The sequence below is a fragment of the Petromyzon marinus genome, chromosome 47 (genome assembly GCF_048934315.1).
Source record: "Petromyzon marinus isolate PM22_M1 ecotype Great Lakes invasive population chromosome 47, UKy_Petmar_22M1.pri1.0, whole genome shotgun sequence".
Lineage (NCBI taxonomy): Eukaryota > Metazoa > Chordata > Hyperoartia > Petromyzontiformes > Petromyzontidae > Petromyzon > Petromyzon marinus.
This window is the reverse complement of record NC_133713.1, coordinates 10,594,932-10,611,976: the sequence shown is the minus strand read 5'-3', so window position 1 is coordinate 10,611,976 and position 17,045 is coordinate 10,594,932. Positions and strand designations below refer to the sequence as shown.

The following is a 17,045-nucleotide window of genomic DNA, read 5'->3' as shown; positions in this document are numbered from 1 at the left end:
GTTTGTTTTGGCCCACGAACGTTGGACTCCGTGGGGGGAGGCGGGGGGGGGAAGAAAAGCCGCAGTAGCAGGAAGGGAGTTTAACAAACCCACCACCGCCACCACGTGTACGGCGGAGTAACGCTCAATTCACAGCCGCACAAATGGATACAATCATCCGTTCCTGCGGGCACGTGGCCACCTCGGAATTACGCAGAACCAACGGGGACGTTGGCCCGGGTCAAACCCAAAGTAACAACGTTTCGTGATAAGCCATTCCAAAACACACGATCCCAATCATCACGAGTGAAGCAAATCATTTGCCAGCCCGTAAGGTGTAACGCTAAATCCAATTTAAAAAAGGGGGGGGGGATTGGTTCGCACACATATATACTGTATAATACTCTACATATACTGTACACATTAATGAATATTTTGTAACGAATGCGCAACGACGAGACGCTGCTTGTCTTGTTCAGTTTTGGTGAATATCTGGAGCGAAGCACGTGTCCATGCAAGCATGCGTGCCTCGATCCACGCACGCTATGCGTTCCTCCGCCCATTTCGTGACAATTGGCCAACTTGCACGCTCGCTTGCGGGTTTGATTAACATCGATTATACATCGCCAGGAATTTACAGGTGGCCAGCCTCGGACAGGTTTTGCGAGTTGTACTGGGGAAAGGGAAATGTCACCTTTATCGTTAAAACCGTTTATTCCACAGCAACTGATATCAACTCATGCTTCTCAGAAAAGCAAACACTTAATTTTTTTTTACATTGAATGATTCATTTTATACGGCGCCTCTGTCGTTCCCTGTACATTGCGTCTCACAACCGCCGTGAGGCGTTGAGCCGGGAGCCAAGAATCGCGCTGCAGTTCTCCGTACATTGAGCTGTTTCCAGCCAATTAGTGTTACTAATTATGTTATTACACGTGGGAGTAACCCCGAGCACCGGGAGAAACCCCACGCAACACTCGATCCCGTATAGAGAGGACATATATTAGTCCACACTTTGCTGTACCGCGTTCTCCTGGCCAGCCAGACCACAGCTCCTCCTCGACATCCACGCGAAGGGAGTTTCACACAACATCTGTGCGGTGATCCATCAACCCTGGCTGCCTCCACACAGTGCTGGATAAAAGGTCACGTGCATGGCCACCACCGCTAAACTTACCGTTCACGTAGTCTCCAGATTATAACACTCTCTGGAAAGTAAGACGCACCATAAACTTGTGGCATTTGCATTGCTACGAGACGAGCGGGGTGCATTTGGAGTTTCTCCATCGCAACGCTTCATTGGAGAACCGGTCCGTGGAAAGAGATATCACAGAACTACATCCGAGTTCCATCATTCCAGTGACCTCTTACACACACGCCATGCTACGGAGAAATGTCCCTTGAATGCACCGAATATAACAATTTATAATGTTAAACACAAGTCATGACATATCGACTTATGGATGCAGGCCACCCCCACCCTGCAGTGGCACAATCTGACTCGGTCGTGAACATGAGCTGCTTTCACCGCTCCGCTTGGGAGCGTCTTCACGTTTGACTGCCATTCCGTCTCCAGATTAGTCAATCGTCTATTCCAGCCCAAGCCCACTCGTTTTAACAGTCAAATCGCAGTCGCGTCACGTTGTCTGCCCTCACTCATATGCCCGTGCTACAGATAAATATTCATCACATGACAGTCAAATTACGTGAAAAGCCAACATATTTCGGGGTATTTTTTTCGCACATTTATTGGTCACCGAACTAAGAACATAATCATGGATGGCTGGAACCTGGCTTGGAACTTAGGTTCTGAACGGTGTTGGTTCATCGCTGTGACCCCGAGCCACGGGGCCACGTCTCGCCGCACGATTCATATTGAATTGTGACTTTTCAATTTCCAAAGCCCCTACCTGGCATTCATTAATAATAACGCCCTTTACCGGAAAAGCCTCAATGCTCCACATCTCATAGTCAAAGCGTACACACTTGGTATTCCCAAGCAGTCTCTCATTCAAAAACGATCCCGGCTCAACCCTGCATCGCCGCTAAAATTTCATCAGTCATTGGTGGAAGTTCCATATTCATATGGCGGAGATTTGGTTTCCACATACCATCGATACCTTTCCACAATGGTAAGCACTTTATCAATGATGAACTACGTCGACCCACGCACCGGGGGTGTGCAGGTGAACGAATTCTCGGTTCGGACCACCGCGCCATGAGGTGACCGAATGCGCCCTATCGCCAGACCTGGGAAGCTAAGCAGGCTGGAGCCTGGCTTCAGCGCCTTGATGGACGTCACTGGGACACGTGGAACGGGTCCTATAGGCGGCGGGTAGTGCAGCAAAACCGCATTTGTTGTGCCGCACTTCTATGCCCCCCCCGTCTCTGCTGCCCGCATTCACCAACCGGCACTGGCGACGTATGGGTAAACAACAACAACATCAACAACGACAACAACAACAACAACGACAACATCAACAACAACAACGACAACAACGACAACAACGACAACAACAACAACGACAACAACGACAACAACGACAACAACGAAAACAACAACAACGACAACAACAACAACATCGACAACAACAACATCAACAACAACGACAACAACAACGACGACAACAACAACAACGACAACAACAACGACAACAACAACAACATCAACAACAACGACAACAACAACGACAACAACGACAACAACATCAACAACAACGACGACAACAACAACAACAACGACAACAACGACAACAACAACAACGACAACAACAACAACAACGACGACAACGACAACGACAACAACAACATCAACGACGACAACGACAACAACAACGACAACAACGACAACGACAACAACAACAACGACAACAACAACAACGACGACAACGACAACAACAACAACAACATCAACGACGACAACGACAACAACAACAACTACAACAACTACAACAACTACAACAACAACAACGACAACAACGACAACAACAACAACAACAACTCCCACAGTCAACACAGCGTGGGGAAGGCGTTCATCCAGCAGCGAATTGACAGAAGAGCCTCTCCGTTGTCGTTATCAGAGGACAGTGCAGTCACGTGCATTGTTGTATCCTACTTCTATTCTCCCGTGGCCACACTCCCCCCCGCATTGCCCACCAACTCGCACACCGCCCAGTGTGGTGGAGTATAATTAAGCAAGCCACCCCGTAATCGTCACGGTGTAGTGCGTGTGGGGTGGGTGGGGGAGGGCTTCATTCAGCAGCGCGAATCGACAAAGAGGCTGCGCTTATCATGACGACGACTGCGGCGCGACAGGGCACACGGCCTCGGGACGCGCTCACGAGTGCGTCCGCTGGGCTGGCCGCGTGCTGCAAGTGATGCATTTCCTTCCACGTGGGTGCCTTTGTAAGGACTTAAGCCCGCATCTGAATAAAGCCACGCAGGAAGGCCTCGTGTGCCCAGATAATGTTTATATCTGTTAAGCCAAAGTTGCACATGGTTCAGAGTTTCCCCGCCTTCTAACTGTGCCGGCTGCGGTTGGTCACGAACCCCTTTTGCCTGTGTGTGTGTTGTGAGTGGTCGTGTCGGCCTTCACAAGCGCTACTCGCTAACAGCACTTGCCCCAACAGTTTGTCAAGGCTATAGGGGGATCTTTGCCTTTGTGTCGACTCGGTGAGAGCGGTGGTGTAGCGGTTGGCGCGCTGCGCTACAACCCCGGCGACCCGAGTTTGACTCCCGCTCACGGCGAATATCAGTGACGAATATCTAAACAGGTCATGGGCCACCACTTGGTGCTGCGTTTAAACGTCGCCACTAGGGAGACAAAGGCGGTCGGGCGTGGTGTTGGCCTCCCACCCCTCGTGTGCCGTGCCGACCTTAATAGGTGCTCGTCAACAGCACTTGCCCCCAGCCTGTTAAGGCTATACGGGGTATCTTTGTCTTTGAGCGGTCTCGTATTTGTTTGTACGCGTCGACGATAAAGGTCTTCTCGACTTTCTGGCCGCTTTCTTAAAAAAACGCGGCGTTTGTTTTGCGAGAGCGAATGAGTCGTGTCTCTGTGCTATTGTGACGGGTTTTGCCAGAAATAAAACACTCGCGAATGGAAATGACCAAACATCCCAACAAGGGACACCCATAACAAAATCTTAAGACTCACCGAGGCTCTCCTGGATACATTACATCGCTGGTAGTGTCAAAAAAATAATCATTGTAATTATTATTATTCAAATGTAACTGCCAAACATCCAATGCAGGACCGTCCTGAAAAGTCTTGAATAAATGGCAGTAGACGATTGACGGCATCATTACTGGTGACGATGGTGGTGATTGTGGTGGTTATTATACGAGTGGCGATGGTGGTGGTGGTGATTGCTCTGGTGTTCATGTCGTCCTTCCCCGCACCTCCGATTAGCACGTTTGGCTACGTATGGTGCGAAAGAAGTCCAACATACACACATGATGATGGCGGTGTTGATGACGGTGGTAGCGGTAGCAGTGGTGGTGATTGTGGTTCTTTATTAAAACTACAATACACACACAATGGGGGTTTGTTAATTCTATGCGCATCGCCTCTGCAGACTTTCAAGTAGCCTATAATATTCAGCATTCGGAGACAATAAACTGCTCAAACTTTACTAAACAAGAAACGTACAGTCTTCCTCACTCGCAAATTGCAAGGACAATGTCCCCCCCCCCCCCCCCCCCGCTGCCTGGAGCAGTACAGAAAGTAGACTGCTACTGCTGCTGCTGGCCTATTTCTGCGGAATTTCTCAATGCCTCCCACACCCCCGCCCTCTTTGTACGCGTTGGGTCTCTCTCCGCCTGCGTTTCCTGCCACACGCGAAGCTTTTTCAAAGTCGGATCTGACCACCACGCGTCCACCCCACCACAACGGGAGCGCCTGAAACGGAGTCATGAGCCTCGCGCGCGCGCGCGAGGTTCGTCTGAAGAGATGGCATTCATTTCATTCGAGTCGCGTGGCGCGGAGTCGGCAACGCCGAGCATTTTACAGCCACAAAGGCAGTGCCCACGGCAGTGCCCACGGCAGTGCCCCCCACTCCCCCCCCCCCCACGCTTGGAGGCCACGAACAGCACTCGTGGGCTGGCTGCGTTTGGCGCAGTTTGCGATTCGTCTGCGGGGAGCCGGCGGGTGCAGCGTTTGGCCGCGCGCTGCGACTACGACGAACCCGAGGAATATTTTAATCGGTTCCTGGGCCTCCCCTAGGTCGAATCGGCCTTAAATTAGTACCTGGAGCGGTGTGTAAAGCATCGCCACTGGGGGAGACAAAGGCGGTGGGGCGTGGAGCTTGTCACGAACCCCCCACGTGTGCCTTGTCGGCCTTCAAAAGGTGCTCGCTTACAGCACTTGCCCCACGGCTATACGGGGGGATCTTTGTTTTTTGTGTGCGTGTGTACGATTATGTCTACGTGTGTGTGTGCGTCAGATGCCAGTCAGAGATCCTTTCCCAGATGTTGACGAAAATGGCCTCTTGGGACCGATTCGTCTTAGCACAGTGGTTCGTCTTAACTTGGGTTGCACGCGAGACGTGGCCAGATTATTTTTTTAGAAGGTAAATCATCGACACAAAAAAATTAAGCACGGGCACGTAGGTACGACTTCTTTGTTTAATCAAACCGATGTGTTTATTAACATTAAACGTTTTTTTTAAGATTAAGAATCAAAAGGGTGCAAGGCTGCAGTAATGGTTAAGAAGCAATGCGTTAACAGGTGGGTCATGACACGAGCACAGGAGCTTCATTGAAAGGCATGGGCCAGATCAACTCAATGATAACGATCCGAGGCTACTACTCCCTTTGAAATAACCACCACGCATTGCCATTAAAGTCGTATCCACACGTCTTGAGTGCACAGGGGGCCCAAGCAAGGTGCTGACAGCAGTAACCACCATGCAGCTGACTTGTCCGCTTACCATGAGCTTGGTATCTGTAAGATACGCCTGCCATTCTTACACGGAAAGGGTCCAGCTAAAACCACATTTATACCCACAATAGCCTGGTCTCAGCGAACTATTAAACGATGAAAGAGGAAATTGATCATCACTTGCAGCTGTGGTTGGCATCTTCATCCCTGGTGTTGAGTAGATGTGGACTACTGCCAATTATGGTTGCTCTACAGAGTACCCAAAGTCAGGTCTGCAGGTTTCCTGACCATTCAAGTGAGGCGTTGAGAGGGGGGGGGAGGGAATTCATCACCCCAAATAACATTTTGGAGCAAGGTGGGGGGTGACTCTGTAAGGACTTCAAAGGATGGCGGAAAAAGTCACCCTCTGTGAGTGACATCTGCTGAGAAGGGACACAGATCGGTCTGGAACCTGAAACCAGATGAAGTGCGAGCGAGGATGACCTCCCAACAACAACTTGCTGAGGGAAGCTGGCAATTGTGGGCAGGCTACCTTAATACACGGAATCGCTGCAGCTCATCGCACAACAATGTGGGTTCCACACAATTGTAAGGATGCCCTGGCAATCCTGAGTACGACGTTTCGCCAGTAATTACAACTAGCTGTTGTGGCTTTGCTCTCCAACACACCGGTGTGCTGTACTAGTAAAGCATTGGAATGTTCTGTTTACGTGACAAACCTTACTAATTGGTTGTGTCGGGTGGTGGCGGGTTTAACGACACATTTAGATATTTACGCGATCTAACTTTTAAAAAAAACCTGTGTTATGACTGCTATAGGGCCTTTGGACCAGTACAATATTATCCAGCTGCATTTGTTTAACAAGTCGCATTCTGACAATGAGCTTCATGAGCTAATAAAGGTTTTTGGGTTAAATCGCGTAAGCATAAATGTGTCGAAACCCTCCACCACCCGGCACAGCCAATTAGTGAGGGATTTGTCACGCAAACAAAACGCCAAATAGTTACTACCTCAGCCCACCGGTGTGTTGGAGAGTAAATCCACAACATTTACAATTTGAGTAGTACGACGTTTCGCTGGTAATTACAACCAGCATCATCTGGCGATTTGCCAGAATGGTGGTCACGAAAGCCGACGTGTTAAACTGAGCTTCATGAGGTCAAAATTGGTTCTGGAAAACATTGTTTTGAGAAAAGCCAAATGCTTATGGACTATTGTTTTGTTACGTGATAAGAGATCCATGCAATATGTATTATTACATTATGTAACATCTCAATAACATGCGTAATAACTTCACACACTTATGCCTGGATGCCGGCATATGGATGTCATCGAGCATTGTAATCACCTCTCATTACGGCCCTATCACCAGTTGAAGTTCATATACATATTTTTGCCAATTTACTAGGATTGAAAAAGGCGCAGGCTGGGACGGCGGTGTGAATTTTAAACTTAATAAAACATAAAATAAAGTATACATCATAAAATATCAACCCTTATCAGGGCGTGGTTTCCAACAAACAAAACGGGAGACGTTGACACAGACTGTGTATATGTAAAAAATACAAAGTTGCCCCGTATAGCCTCAACTGGCGGTTGGGGCAAGTGCTGTTAGCGAGTACCTATGAAGGCCGGCACGGCAAACGAGGGGAGTGGGTGGCCAGAACCACGCCCGACCACCTTTGTCTCCCCAGTGGTAATGTTTTTACACACCGCACAAGGTACTCATTTGATGCTGAGTCGACATAGGAGAGGCCCATTATCGGTTCAGAAAATCGTCACTGGTGTTGGCCATGAGTGAGAGTCGAACTCGAGTTACCGAGTTCGGAGCGCAGCGCGCTAACAGCTACACTTGCCGCTCTACGTAACACACACACACACGTGTACGCTTGAACACGTGTGTGTGTGTTACAGTGGCTAGCAACACTATGTGACAAAATATGCGGCTTGAGCTCGATTCATCGCCACGACTAACATCATGGACGAGCGATATGTGAATCGGTTCCAGCCCTCCTCGAGGAAGACTCATCCTTAAACGAGTATCTGCCAGTGTGTGGCGAGATGGCAACTACATCGCCTTGTATTCAGGAGAGTTCGTGGGTTCGATCCCGACGCTTGCTGTATATTTGGAGTTTGCATTTCTCTCCAGTGGGTGAAGTAACTATACAAGGCTGTACGGCAACTATACAAGGCTGTACGGGTGGGCGTTTTGTGTATCTTGGTTGGCATTATTGCGTTTTGTGAAATAGGCTATTGAGAAGTTGACAGTAGCTGCCCTCCAGCAACGGAAAACGGAGTGACGCTCACAGAGAGCGGAGTGCCATGCAGATACAAGTTGGGGGAGGGGGTGCGGTTGGTTAATCTGCCAGTCATCCTCGCCAGATAACCTATAACCCCTGGGTCTCTGCCGTGACCCGTCGACAAACCGTCACCGGTCCACGTGGCCTCCAAGTGCACCTAGCTTAACGCAAACACCGTGGTGGCAGCGGTCCGTTGACGGTCCTGAAACTCCACATTCCTATGTATGGGAACAGTCTCACCGGAGAACAGCATCGAGATCGTGTTGACTGCTTTAAGGGTCTTGGGCAGGACATGTTGCCGGAAGGCGTCATCCAGACGAATGTCAGTGACAGCCAAAGGATGGAACGCGCCAATAAAGATGTCCCACCTTGGAGCGATACAAATAATCCCATCTGCGGAGCAGGATGGATTGTTGCAATCACAAGACCGTGACAGTTGCCAATGGCTTAAGGGAGCCTTCATCCAGCAGCGGAGAGATTGTGGCTGGTAATGATATGGTCAAATAGACTCGACGAGTCCCAAGGCTCCAGTTTCAATAGCGTCCTACATTCGGATGTTTAGCCGATTCTATTGATAAATATTTCAACGTTTTGTGTTATACACGCAAAGACTGTAGGGGCAAATCCCGTTAGAAAGCACATATGAAGGCCGGCACAGAACGTGAGGGGGTTGGTGGCCAGCACCAGGCACGACCACCGCCCATCCTCTCCCTGGTGGCAATGTTTACACACCGAACCACGCACTCATTTGACGCTGAGTCGATCTAGGGGAAACCCAGGTCCGTTTCAGATAATTGTCACTGGTCCATAATACAGGGTTTTTGTTGGGGTTAGATCGCGTAAATGTGTCGTTAAACCCGCCACCACCCGACACAGCCAATTAGTAAGGTTTGTCACGTGAACAGAACATGCCAATTCGTTACTAGTGTAGCACACCGGTGTGTTGGAGAGCAAAACCACAACCGCTAGTTGTAATTACTGGCGAAACTTCGTATTCAGATTGTAAATGTTGCTCTCCAACACACCGGTGTGCTGGACTAGTAACAAATTGGCATGTTCTGTTCACATGACAAACCTTACGAATTGGCTGCGTCAGGTGGTGGCGGGTTTGACGACACATTTATATTTACGCGATCTAACCCAAAAAAACTGTACTATAGATGATATTGGTCGCGAAAGCGTCCTACGTGTTAAACTGAATTGTCACGAGTGTTGGCCGTGAGCGGGAATCGAATACGCGTCGCCAGATTCGTAGCGCGGCACGCTAACCGCTGCGCGACCGCTCCCCGTCACACAACAACGAGTGGCGATGACATCACCACGGCGCTTGTGCCAGGCTATGTGCACGTTGAGGCCACGTGAAGTGTCGACCGCCCGCCGGCAGGTCACGGGGCATACCCAGATTGCATGGGACGACTGCGATGACTGGCCCATGCACCATCTGTGCCCCCTACTGTGCCACACACACACACGCCGACACAGCGTGTACAGAATCCGGGCTGTAACCCGATTAAAGGCACTCGAAGGGAAACAAAAGGCAAGGCAAAGACTTCCTTGTAGCGCCCAAGCTCTCACGTCAACGGAGCTCAGCGTGTAAGAATGTAATCAAGATAATGGCAGAATCCCGCGTGGCTTTTAATCCCGGATAACCAGGGAGCAGGAAGAGCAGGGCTTGCTTGCTTGCTTCGTCTGCTGGGCATGCACTCGATATTTTAGGTCGGCTGTGCGAGGGACACCTTTCCGAAGCAGAGGCGATTGGCGAGCATCGTCGTTTTGACCTTTGCAACCGGAGGTGGAGGACGAGACGCGTCTAAACGCTCAAGAGAAGCACTCTGCGGTTTGCGTTAAACCGGTGGTGGTTTTTACCTTCACTGGAGCTTGCACCCCTTTGAGTCTATAGCGTTTTAAAAAATGTACGTGAATAAATACATCGGTTTGCTGAAACAAAGTAGTTGTACTTACGTGCGCGTGCTTAATTCGTGTTTTCGATTATTTACCTTTAAAAAAAATCTGGAATGTCTCGCACCCCCAGAAAGGGCATCTCGCACCCCCAGGGGGTTAAGAAGAACCACTGTGCTAAACTGTTGGGAGGCCCACGCAGAGCCAAGGGTAGATGGTTCCTCATTCAAATATCCACGGCCCTACATTGGACAACTGTTGAATTAACTCTGCACATTCTTTGGTTCTTTCGGTAAAGTCACGTAGAACGAGAATAAAATAATAAATTGATAAAATAAAATAACACAATAAAATTCTCACGACGACCTGATGAAGGCCGCTTGTGTTGCGGCCGAAACGTCGTGAGAATTTTATTGCGTTATTTTATTTTATCAATTTATTATTTTATTCTCATTCTACGTGACTTTACCGAAAGAACCAAAGAAGATGAACCCTTGCAGTCACGAAAGCTTTAAATCGAAATTTAACTCTGCACAGGCCTTAACCAGCCTCTCCATAGGCAACTGCTGCATTTCAACGGTGCTGTGCACGTCATTGACCACGAGGTGGCGATGGGCTGGGGCTTTGAGATTAGGAACCTTCAGATTGTAAATCGAGTACAGTACTCTGGTCAGGAACTGAAATGAGGTCGCTGGATTAGCGAGCGAGCGTGCCGAATGACCAGAGCGTGACTTCTTAAACGCGTTTTAAAATTAAAGGGACGTGCTGGCGGTCGGGTACAAGCACAGCCCAGCGTAACGTCCCCAGTACCATCATTAGCGCTGCCTTGTAACACAACGCACGCCGCAGCACGCTAACATTTTGTAGAAGTGGGGAGGGGGGGACGACTCCACATTTCAACCCATTTTGTTTGTTATGTCGTATTTTAAATTCAAGGCCGTTGGCTCATTTCACAGTAATTCACCACTAGTCAGCGTGTGGTCCTTGAAGCGAGTGACGTAAACCAGCTCAGATATCACGCACCACCGGTTGGCATGTGTCAAATGCCAGGAATGTATCGCTGGTCACAAAACTTCAGGAGTTTGACAACCACTGCCCCACCGCTCCCCCCCCCATAACCAAAATGGTGTGGGTAGATCTTCATGCGGTAATGGGTTGACATGCCTATAAAATTAAGGCCGTGGATCGTTCAACGATTCATCGAAGTGGCACACGGCAGTGGCGTGCGCCCGAAATCCATTTCTTGAGGCGAGCGCGGCTGGACGAGTGATATCTGGACCAGTCCTGGGGTGCCCCTTCACCAACCGCACCGACCAGCGTGAAGCATGGTTAAACTACCGATGGCCACCGCAGCACGAGTCGGCCCTCAAACACGACATGGTTAACAAGAAAAGAATAATTTAAAAAAATATAAAACAATACAATTTTCTTGCTGTGGTTTTCACACCTGATGATGATTGCTTGTGTTGTAGTCAAAACGTCGTGAGAATTTTGTTTTATATTTTTATTATTTTATTGCTTCCCTTCTACGTGGCTTTACCGAAAGAACCAAGAATATGAATCTCTGCAGTCACGAAAGCTTTTAAATCAAAATTTTACATGGTTAGTCAATGGGTTGCCAATCACAACAGCAGATTATAGGCTTTTAAAGTTATGAATTGCTTGGCTATAATGCATCAGTAGATGGCAGTACATCATTGTGTACACGGAGTTATCCAACGAATATGCGTGGGGAGTTTCCTCTCATGGGGGAAAGTCAACGATAGATATTTCTATCCAGGGCCCTTCCAAAATAATCTGCAGACAGTATCCCGTCTGCTTACACACTGCAATAATAAATCGAAATACATTTTTGAAGCAGAAGATGCATTTCCTTCCATTTTCTCCAATTTAAAAAAAGCATTTTTCGCAATAATCAATCGGGCCCCCAAGGCGTGCCGAATTTCAGCAGCTTTCATTCGGTACACCAATCTTTAAGATGTTGCTGGTCAGCTAAATGCAGCTAGCACAGATGTGGCTTGCATAACTCGGCAAACTACAATGGATATCGCCGCACCACCGACCTCCCGAGTAGCTCCGCAGATGAACCGTGAAAGTGGTGAAATTTATTTTACACGGTCGTGGGTCACCCTCCTCACCAACCCACCCAACAGCACGAAGTATTAACACGTAGGATTCCGCGACCAGTAATATCCACAAGGATCGCGTGACTGTAAACGTGTCGTCAAACCCGCCAAAGCCACTTCGTAAAGTTCGTCACGTATGGAGCACGAAGTATTATGGCCAGTCAAACCTCTGTCACCAGCCTTATCCAATCTTGATTTGCCTGATCCAACAGTGGATTGACAAAGGGGCTGCGTATTTTTTGTATTAAAACTTGAGACAAACCAAAGAAACGTGCAATTTGTACTTTTTTAAAGCAAACTTTAATGCTTGTGTTTAGTCCAAAGCCAAACTGACAAAAATACAGTCCACGAGTTACAACGGTCCGACTTACGATATTTCGATCTTACGGTGGCGATACGACAAAATTGTAAAATATTTGCAATGTCGCACGGCAGGCAAACGCAGCAGCGTACGAGGTACGATAAAAACACATAAATACATACAGTATATAGTTTATACAGTACGGTACTGTAAATTGCTCTGTTTTGCTAAATTATCACCATTCTTTAAGACTCCTGGGTAGGCGAGGCCATCTTCGACTTACGATATTTTTGACTTACGATGGGGTCGTCGTAACGCATCTCCATCGTAAGTAGAGGACTACCTGTATTCTGGCTCTTACTAAAAAACATATGAGGAATATTTACAAAAATGGTAAAAATGAAAATCCAATAACATTTCTCAAATGCATGCCCACCATTGTCGAGGCCTTCATCCAACAATGTATTGACAAAACGGCTGTATGTTTATCATTCACATATTCATCAAGACAAAACCAAAATCTAAACAAGGAGTAAATGTTTGTAATAAAAGTGTCGTCTTTCTGCATACAAAACACAAATTGCACTCAAATCCTCCAGCCCATTTCCAGGGTGGCTTCGCAACACCACTTGCAACGTCCTTGCTCGTTTCGTTTCTTGCATCCACGGCATGTTTGACAGGAGAGGGCGAGGCACACACAGCAACACGCACAACTGTTAACATCACGTTATGTTTATAGAAATTGCATAAAAAACAAACGCCGTTGCATTAAACTTCTATACAACAGCACATCATCCTTGCAAGCAGTATTTGTTGCAATGGCACGTGCACGAAATATATATTTGCCATCAAACCTAAACCTTGTTGTTAAAACTGGTTTTCCATGATGTATCAGTAGCTCATGTTAATGGTTTCTAGAATGATTAATGAAAGCTGAGTAACGGAAAACTGCAGCACGCCCCCCCCCCCCCAGATACATGCAGCAAAAAATGGCAGTTTTATGCACGATGTTACGCAAACCTGTACACTTAAAACTCATAACCACCTACCTACACAAAATCTAAATCAGTATTCTCCTTATCAACTCAAAGCAAACACAAATGGAATTTGAATGGAAGACCGACAGGTAAATGTATAACCCATGGTCCAGTGCCAGATACAAATCTGTGGGAACGGTAGAGAAGCCAAAGCGAGCAGTCATTTTTTTTTCAAAATTACACACGAGCCTTCTGGAATGGTGACTGCGACCTAAAAATATCAAAACCGGTTAAGCTTGTGCGTTAACATACGCTTCTGGCTAACATGTCTGGAAGGTCATTAGGCAATGGAATAAACATATAATTTGCATGTGGATGGTAAATCCAATGATTTAACGATTTCAAAACTGGACTTTTATCAACAGCCACTGCTAGTCACGTGCTGTTAGAATTCTAATCATAACAATTTTAATCTAAGATAATGAAATTTACTGCCGAACGCATCTCGACGTCATTGGTGATGGGATTTGCTGGACCATACTTCACCACGTTGGTCAGTGTGGGTTGGCAAAGCGCGATTAAAATTCATTCAACGCACTTTAAATACAGTATAATTATTCAACTAAAACATGGGCTTTATAGCGCCGCACCTTGTTCGAGTTCTAAAAATACACATTTAGAAATGTTAATCGATACGTTTAAAAGAAACGGTATTATTTTAGGCCAAAACAGAAACCCAGTATTAGCGAATGGCAACGTTGATTCCCAAAAAAGGCCTCAGCTTGAAAACTTGAAGTCATGCAGCTGCCACCCGGGGTCTCCGCAAGAGAACCGTGTGTGGGAAGAGGTCATACGAGCCGGCACTACGCTTCCGAGGCCGGCTCGGATTTGGTGGGGCCACCGAGACCCACTTGACCTCCCCTGCCCAGAAGCCGGGTCTATGTTCCAGCACCCGGCCTCCCTGATATGGGGCCGCGGGCTACCCCGACCCTGGGTGTCTTCCAGCAGGGCCGGGATGTGAAAGCCGCGCGCCCGATGAGACCCCGCGGCAGCATTGTGGCTGCAATCAGACCTTTTACTTGCTCATCATCGGCCTTTTCAGGTTGTTTTTGTTTGTTTCAGGTATTCATTAAACTACTATAAAAAAACATCCACCGTCTCATCTAAGATCGCGGTGAACAATATCAACGTTGCCGACCCAACTCATCGCCATACGCGACGTTTGGTCTTTCCGACAAGCCGTGGTGACATTTGAAACGCCACCGTGGTGGGGGAAGAGACAAAACGGCCTTCATTTGTATCGATCGTATTGTGCCTGCCCCCGGCGGACTGTTTAAAACCCAACTGCGGGACTTGGCACTTAAAAGCAATTAGAAGCCAAACTTAAAAGGTTCAGATGATTACTCATTCAAGTTGAATTTGCTGTACTTCAATTAGTGACAGCGTGCACAAAACGGTACCCCCCCACCCCCCCCAATTAAACAAGAGCAGCCATTTCCCAATTATTGTAATTTCACCATTATTTTGTTCGCTCTATTTTTTTACATAAACGTCGAATTACAACAAAGGCCACGACGACCCCGTTGCGTTACAACGGCACAACAACGTGGGTAACGAGACTGGAGCGCACACAGTAAAAAAAAACACCGCATGCAAGCCCCCAAAATCGCAAGTTGTTGACACGTGGAGGAGGGGGAGTCAGCGAGCGCGTTGGTACCAAACCGCGCGTGTCTCTCCTTTTACCTCTTGCCCACAAACTGGAAGCCGCCGCCGCCACCACCGCCCGGTGATGATGAGGACGACGACGAGACGAATCGCCATTAAAACCACGACGGCCGATCCTCGGGAAAGCCAAAAATGGGGGGGGGGGGGGGGGGGGAGGAAGTTCACGGGAAGTTCCATAGTTCATTTATTTGGTATAGCCCTGTGAGCCATTCGGCTCTTGAATTGGGTGCAACCGCAACAAACAAAAACATGAACAAGAAAACATCTTACAGTGACTGTGACTCTGTGCAAACAGAAAATCCAGGAAAAAAACATCAAAATATTCCTGAAATAGCACCGTACACCAACGCTGTGTGCAAAAATCCCAGTGGGATGCAAGTCAAATAACAACAACCACAAGACAACTAAGATTAAGGCCATCAGTCTAACTCCGTACCACAATACACAAAAACATGGCCAGAACCAAAGACCTCGAGGAAGAGACCCGCCCGCTCGAAAGATCCCTCTCCTGACCTTCGATCTTTCCGCAAAAGCTTTGGTGGGCCACAGCCCTCTTAACAAAACCACGCGGCAACTGTGGTGGTCAACAACAACCCAGGGCAGTGGACACACAGCGGGCCCGCAATGCCCGACTGGCAAAAACGATGGGTGGCATCGCAGCGATTAATGCAAACCGGCCCCTAGCCTTATTACAGACCAATTCAGGCCGTATTGGTCACCCCCGTGCCCTTATAAATCTCAACGTTCATCCTACAAAGTCCCATCACAAGGAAGAAACAAAGTTTAACACGTGGTCTTTCGCGACCAATATCCACAATTCACCAAACCGTACGGGTCGAGAGCTATGTTCATGTAGCAGCAACTGGCACCATTCTGAACGTAACCACCGCCAATGTAAATCGAGTCCCAGTCGGCCGTGTTTAACCATACTTCACCACCGACGCAATCGGGTTATCGGTTCAAGTCCCCATTGGTGATTGAAAGCCGCCCATCATCACGTCGACAAAAAGTTAACCGTGTTGTGGTAACTAAAAGCACGGCTGTGGAACGTGGAATGGACATCGACGGCTGTAAAGACAGCAACACCCCGCGCCCGTTTGAGAGGACGCTCGGAATTGCTGTTTTCTACATTAAACACTATTTACTTAAACTTTACATGACAAGGCTACAGTTAAAATAAGCAAGCACACTATGCAGTTACAATGGGGCACACGTGAGGCCAACTACAAAACAAGAGGGAAAACAACTACTTTGTGTGTATATATTGAATATACTTCTAAACAGCGCACATTCGAGGTTCCACGATATTATTAATTCTGTTTTTAAAATAAACAAACTCGACTATACGGCTCGAAGTTTTTATATCGCCGAAGAAATGAGCGCGAAAAGCCCCGCGCCGCTAGGCCTCCAAACCGCGCGCGCCGCCATTGCGGCTCCTTCCGGTGACGTCACGCTCCGGGCGCCGACGAATCAGAGCGCGATAATATTAATCGTTTGGTATCACTCCCTCGCCATTTAAAGCGTTGAGGGGGGGGGAGGTTACATCGGTAATGACGTCATCGCGCCTGTGTACCGTGGATGACGTCACCGCAGTTATGGACGAGCAATTGCTTCGTCGTCGCGGATGACGTCATCACATATGGGGGAGGGACAAGCTTTTATTCGCGATGACGTCACGTCGTATTTTATTCCTATGCTCCGTATTTAGCACACGCTTTACACGTGATACATTTAAAACTTAAAAAAAATAACGTGCCGTCATTCTCTCACGTTATTCTTGCCGTTGGATAGCGATGACTTCATTGTTTTTCGCCGACGTCATATTTCAACGAAGCGGTCGATGACATATTTTTCGT

General features: G+C 48.0%; 1 long non-coding RNA gene across 1 annotated transcript; it reads right to left on the bottom strand.

The window, feature by feature from the left end:
- Positions 1-12,463: 12,463 nt before the first annotated feature.
- Positions 12,464-16,695, bottom strand: LOC116952529 (uncharacterized). The gene is made up of 2 exons (XR_004404461.2): positions 15,208-16,695; positions 12,464-13,142 (listed from the first exon to the last, which is right to left on the bottom strand). It is a non-coding gene; the product is annotated as an uncharacterized LOC116952529 (long non-coding RNA).
- Positions 16,696-17,045: the final 350 nt, after the last annotated feature.